The sequence below is a fragment of the Rhinopithecus bieti genome, unplaced genomic scaffold, assembly GCF_001698545.2.
Source record: "Rhinopithecus bieti isolate Rb0 unplaced genomic scaffold, ASM169854v2 scaffold_22746, whole genome shotgun sequence".
NCBI lineage: Eukaryota > Metazoa > Chordata > Mammalia > Primates > Cercopithecidae > Rhinopithecus > Rhinopithecus bieti.
Genome location: NW_016810661.1, coordinates 124,301 through 130,631, shown reverse-complemented (window position 1 = coordinate 130,631; position 6,331 = coordinate 124,301).

The following is a 6,331-nucleotide window of genomic DNA, read 5'->3' as shown; positions in this document are numbered from 1 at the left end:
AATAAACGCTTATGTTAATGGTGCTTGATTGATTTTCTTCCACACAATTTATAAAATATATGCTTAACATTTTACTCTCCTAGAATCAACATCATGATGACTTTGCAAATCTTCAATGTCACACTCTGTATTATTCTCAAGTAATATTGTGAGTCCCCTGTTTTCAAATGTATATTTGGCCTCTTTTCAAACATATATGTTAGCTTACTTTCAAAATAGCCTTTTAGAGTTCATTTGCTGGCCAGTATCAGATGCTCTACAATGGGGGACTGCAAAGTAATTTCAGAAGGAGTGAAATTTGGCGTCCTACCCAGATTTCTAAAAGAGAAGCTGGAAAAATCATGTGTTAATGAGAGTTGTGTGGTAGATGCCCAATTCTTGGCTAGAGGAAGTCATTTTTTTCCTGTATGCAGATCCCCAGCAAATACTACAACAACTTTTCAAATAAATAGTATATGGGTCTTTTTCCCCATAACCACCATTGTTGACCGCCTAATCTGACACCATTGATAACTGGAAATACAACTATTTCCTCCTAAGTGCTATCCCTATGTCTATACTAGCCCCAAATCATCTGTTCTTTTCATAGAAGCCAGAGCATTCTTTTAAAAACATAAAGCAGAATTTGCCACTCTTCTGCTTAAACTCCCAAGACTTTACTCCACAGTGCCCTTTCTGCTTTCTGAAAACACCTTGTTCTCTCCTTGCCCTTGTTGCTTCCTTGGTGTCCTTACTCCCACCTCCTCCCAAGATTGTCTTTTTCTCATCATTTAGGTATCTGCTTAAAAGTCTCTTTTAAGAGATGCTCCTTAGAACACAGAATCTAAGCTCTACCTCCCACATCAATACTCTTCATGACATTTTCCTATTCTATTTATTGAGCTTATGTTTTGGAGTACTTAATAATATTTTAATTTATGCTATTCATTTTTACTTGTTTGTTTTCTGGACCACACCAACAATTTATGCTGCATAGAGCAAGGAACTTATTTGTCTTGTCGATAGTGGTAACTTCAGTATGTAGAATAGACTTGACATATAGCCATATAGTGGGTACTCAGTATAATTTCTGTTTATTTTTAATTTTTTTGTGTGTAGTTTTTACTTTGCAATAAGAGTATATGGAATTTCTCTTCTCTAAAATTCACTTAACCTGTAACTTCAGCATTTTATGTTCTTATTTATGTTATTTTATTCCTGTTGATAGAATTTTGCCTGTGTTTGTGTTTTTATAAAATAATTTAAGCTTTTTTTATAATTATAGATTCTATTTTACTTTTATTTGCTTATTTTCATTATTATTATAATAAATATTAACTACTTACGTAGAGCTTATAATATACTAGGAAGTTGGTATGTATTGGCTCTGCGTCCCCACCGAAATCTCACCTTGAATTGTAATAATCCTCACGTGTTGTAGGAGGGACCTGGTGGGAGGCAGTTGAATCATGCAGATGGGTTTTGTCCCATGCTTTTCTTGTGGTAGTGAATAAGTCTCAAGAGATCTGATGGTTTTATAAAGGGAAGTTTCCCTGTATATCACCTTTGCCTGCCGCCATATAAGATGTGACTTTGGTCCTCATTTGCCTTCTACCATGATTGTGAGACCTTCCCTGCCATGTAGAATTATGAGTTAATTAAACCTCTTTCCTTTATAAATTACTCAGTCTCAGGTATGTCTTTATTAGCAGTGTGAGAACAGACTAATACAGTAAATTCATACTGGGTAGTGGGGCACTGCTGTAAAGACACCTGAAAATGTGCAAGTGACTTTGGAACTGGGTAACAGGCAGAGTTTGGAACAGTTTGGAGGGCTCAGAAGACAGAAACATGGGGAAAAGTTTAGAACTTCCTAGAGACTTGTTGAATAGTTTTGACCAAAAAGCTGATAGTGTTATGAACAATAAAATCCAGGCTGAGGTGTTCTTACAGGGACATGAAGAACTTGTTTGGGAGCTGGAGCAAAGATCATTCTTTCTATGCAAAGAAACTGGCAGTATTTTGCCCCTGTCCTAAAGATCTGTGAAATTTTCAACTTGAGTGAGATAATTTAGGGTCTCCATTGAAAGAAATTTCTAAGTAGCAAAGTGTTCAAGAGGAAGTAGAGCATAAAAGTTTGAAAACTTTGCAGCCTGAAATGCAGTAGAAAAGAAAACCCCATTTTCTGGGGAGAAATTCAATCCTGCAGCAGACATTTGTATAAGCAACCAGGAGCCAAATAATTACCAACATGACAGGTTCCCACCCCCATCATAGGCCTAGAGGCCTAGGAGGGAAAAATGGTTTCCTGGGCTGGGTCCAGAGCCCCCCTGCTGTGTGCAGCCTAGGTACTTGGTGCCCTGAATCCCAACTGCTCTAGTCATGGCTAAAAGAGATCAAAGCATATCTTGGGCCATGGCTTGAGAGGGTGCAAGCTCCAAGCCTCAGCAGCTTCCACGTTGTGTTGAGCTTGTGGGTACACAGAAGTCAAGAATTGAGGTTTGGGAACCTTCACCTAGATTTCAGAGGATGTATGAAAACACCTGGATGTTCAGGCAGAAGTATGCTGCAGTGGTGGTGCCCTCATGGAGAATCTCTGCTAGAGCAGTGCAGAAGAGAAATGTAGGTTCAGAGCCCCCACAGAGAGTCCCCACTGGGGCACTGTCTATTGGAGCTGTGAGAATAGGGCCACTGTCCTCCAGACTCTAGAATGGCAGATCCACTGACAACTTTTGCCATGAACCTGGAAAAGCCATAGACATTCACTGCCAGCACATGAAAGCATCCAGGAGGGTGGCCGAGTCCTGCAACTCCACAAGAACAAAGCTGCCCAAGGTCGTGAAAATCCATATCATGCATCAGCATGACCTAGATGTGAAACATGAAGTCAAAGATTATTTCAAAGTTTTAAGATTTGACTGCCCCGCTGGATTTCCTACTTGCATGGGGCCTGTAACCCTTTGTTTTAGCCAATTTATCTCATTTTGAAGGGGTATATTTACCCAATGACTGTACCCCAATTGTATCTAAAAAGTAACTAATTTGCATTTGATTTTACAGGCTCCTAGATGGAAGGGACTTGCCTTCTCTCCAATGAGATTTTGGACTTGGACTTTTGGGTTAATGCTGGAGTTAGTTAAGACTTTGGGGGACTGTTGGAAGGCATGTTTGTTTTTGTTTTGTTTTGTTTTTTTGAGACAGAGTCTCACTCTGCCATCCAGGCTGGAGGGCAGTGGCATGATCTCAGCTTACTGCAACCTCTGCTGCCTGGGTTCAGGAGATTCTCCTGCCTCAGCCTCCCAAGTAGCTGGGATTATAGGTGTCTGCCACCATGCCCGGCTAATTTTTGTATTTTAATAGAGACAGGTTTTCAACATCTTGGTCAGGGTAGTCTTGAACTCTTGACCTTGTAATTCACCTGCCTTGACCTTCCAAAGTGCTGGGATTACAAGCGTGAGCCACCGTGGCTGGCCAATTTGTTTTAATATGTGAGGACATGAGATTTAGGTGGGGCCAGGGGTGCAGTGATATGGTTTGGCTCTATTTACCCACTCAAATCTCACCTTGAATTGTAATAATCCCCATATGTCATGGGAGGGAGCTGGTGGGAGGTAATTGAATCATGGGAGCAGGTTTTTCTTGTGATTTTCTCATGATAATGAATCTGTCTCATAAGATCTGATGGTTTTATAAAGGGAGTTCTGCTGCACATGCCCTCTTGCCTGATACCATGTAAGACATGACTTTGCTGCTCATTCACCTTCTGCAGTGATTGTGAGGCCTCTCCAGCCATATGGAACTGTGAGTCAATTAAACCTCTTTCCTTTATAAATGACTCACTCTCAGGTATGTGTTTATTAGCAGTGTGAGAACAGACTAATACAGAAGTATTCTAAACACTTCACAAATATTAGCTTATTTATTAATATCCTCTTGTGTTAGTGCATAGATACTATTATCCTTATTTTACATACAGAGAAACTGAGGCACACAAAGGATAGTTAAGGTTCATAATCACCTAGCAAATAGAGGAGTAAGGATTCAAACTCAAATCTGGGTAATCTGGAATCCAGAATACAAACTCTTAAATGAATACATATCTCAAAACCCCAAAATGATATATATTTAAAATATTTTATCATATATGATTTAATATTTTCCTTTTCAACCATGCTCTTCTGAGAAATTTTATCTTCTGAACAAAGGACATTCATTTCTTAAGGTGTGAAAATATGGCTTAGAATAAAACGGACGTTAGAATGGCCTAGGGTCCATTTTTTAATCTGGACCCTAACACTTTGGGAATCTAAGGAATTACAATAATTTCAAGCATAAGCCTTTAAGAAGTAAGATTTTTCTAAATTCCAACGCTCATTTTTACTAAATCAGATATCAAAGAGATGTTCCCTGTACTATGGTGGAAATTAGTTGAGAAATATGACCTAGGAATCTTATCCTTCCAAAAATAAAGCTTCCAGAAAATTTTCTTTTGGTAGATGAGGATCAGAGGAACGATAAGTAAAACATAACATTAGGGCCAATGCCAATTGCAAAGTCCTGTATTCAATGTAGCATTCTGAAGTATAGAGGGGTAAGAGCCAAGGAAGACGTGTAAGTTGTTGAGCTGGAGAGTAGCCCCCAGAATCTGCAGACATCATCATGACACACAAAAATAAGCTGAAAGATCCTAGACTTCTAGGGATCATGGGATATTTGAAGACAACCGGGAGACTAGAAAGGTCTGGAATCACAATGGAGGGATTGCAAAATTGGACATTTTGATGCTTGTCTATGGCAGGTGGCAACAAGCTGCTCACAAGAAACAGGCAAGGCCAGCTAAGCTTCAGTGGAAACCAAAGTTGAACACCAAGAGAAGAGGTCAGAGCAGACCTTTATCCTGTGGAGACCCATAAAGTCCAGAGGACAGCAGTTGTACCAAATGTGTCTCTAGCCAGCCACATTGATACAAACATCCCTTGGCATCCAGGTTTAAGGAGGACAAAGGATGAGCTTTATAGGAAGAGGAATACCCAATATGATGGGAATGTTGGTTTTGTTTTTTGTTTTTGTTCTTTGTAGTAGGAAGAGTTTGAATTAAACAGAAAGATTAAATTTTAACTTGGGCAAGCTGACAATAATGGAAACTCAAGAGAATTTGAGATTTCCCTATAATAAATAAAGAGGAATATATATATATATTTGCACACACAAGATGAAGTGTGGGCATATTTGCAATTCTGTTGTCTAAGAGAAGTAAGACTAAGAAACACAGAGGATTGTGTGTAAAAAGAGGAAGCAATCATCAAGGCTTCCTTTTATATTATGTTAAAGGAAACACTGAGTAACTTTAGACACAGTGCAAAATATGATAGCAATTTAAAAAGATCAATATGAAGATAGCAGTCATGCATGTAAAATTTGCTGAGATATATTGGCTATATGATCAAATTTCATTCCCATGTGAAAGAATATATTTGGAAAGCAATGAAAGTCTATGCACAGAAATAGGCATTTCCATTCATTGCAAGACCAAGGAAAAATTTGATTACAAGGTCTGAGAAAGTGTTAATCTGCCATAGTCCCTTCGCTGTCTATAAAAATGGCAACATAGGTTTGTTACTAAATTGTACATTTGGCTGACATATTGTTGAATAATTTTGCAAGTAAATCCCACATTCAAGTCTCTCTTAAGGGACAGAATAAAGGAAGGTATTTATAGTCTTCTTGCAATGGGTCAGTGGAAAAGAAAAGGCTACATGTCTTCCATTCGGCTTTAGAGAGAGAGTTCTGTGAATAGAAAACTGGCTCTTTTCCTAATTACTCTCCTGGAATCAGCTGCTGAGTACAACTCCATAACCTACACCAACCAACAAAATATATGGCAAAGGTTAAGTGATTTTGTCCTATATCCAAGATAGCTTTCATATAGCTTCATTGTTCCTTCAATGAATTGAGTCATTCACTGAAAATGCACACTTTTACTGTGTTCCAGATTTATTATCTAAGGTATTAATCTCCACTGCACCAAACTGAAACACAGAAGGAAAATGTAAACCACACCAAGGTGAACAATTGTAGCAGCCTTTTGTTTAACCAATCACGTATCATGTTTGGCCAGAGGCATCAATGAAGGAGACAATGAAAAAAGAGAATAAGTAAAAACTTCAAATGTTGTCTGGTGTTAGCGTATATTAATCTCATCCCAAATGGCAATCTTTACCTTTAAGTCCCAATAACTAAAGGAAAATTACTTGAACTGGTGGTATACACATTTAGGTTTACATCTTAAGTGAAAGTTGATGTGTAAAACCTCTAACCTTTGTTTCTCTGATAATTATAATATGTGTGTTTT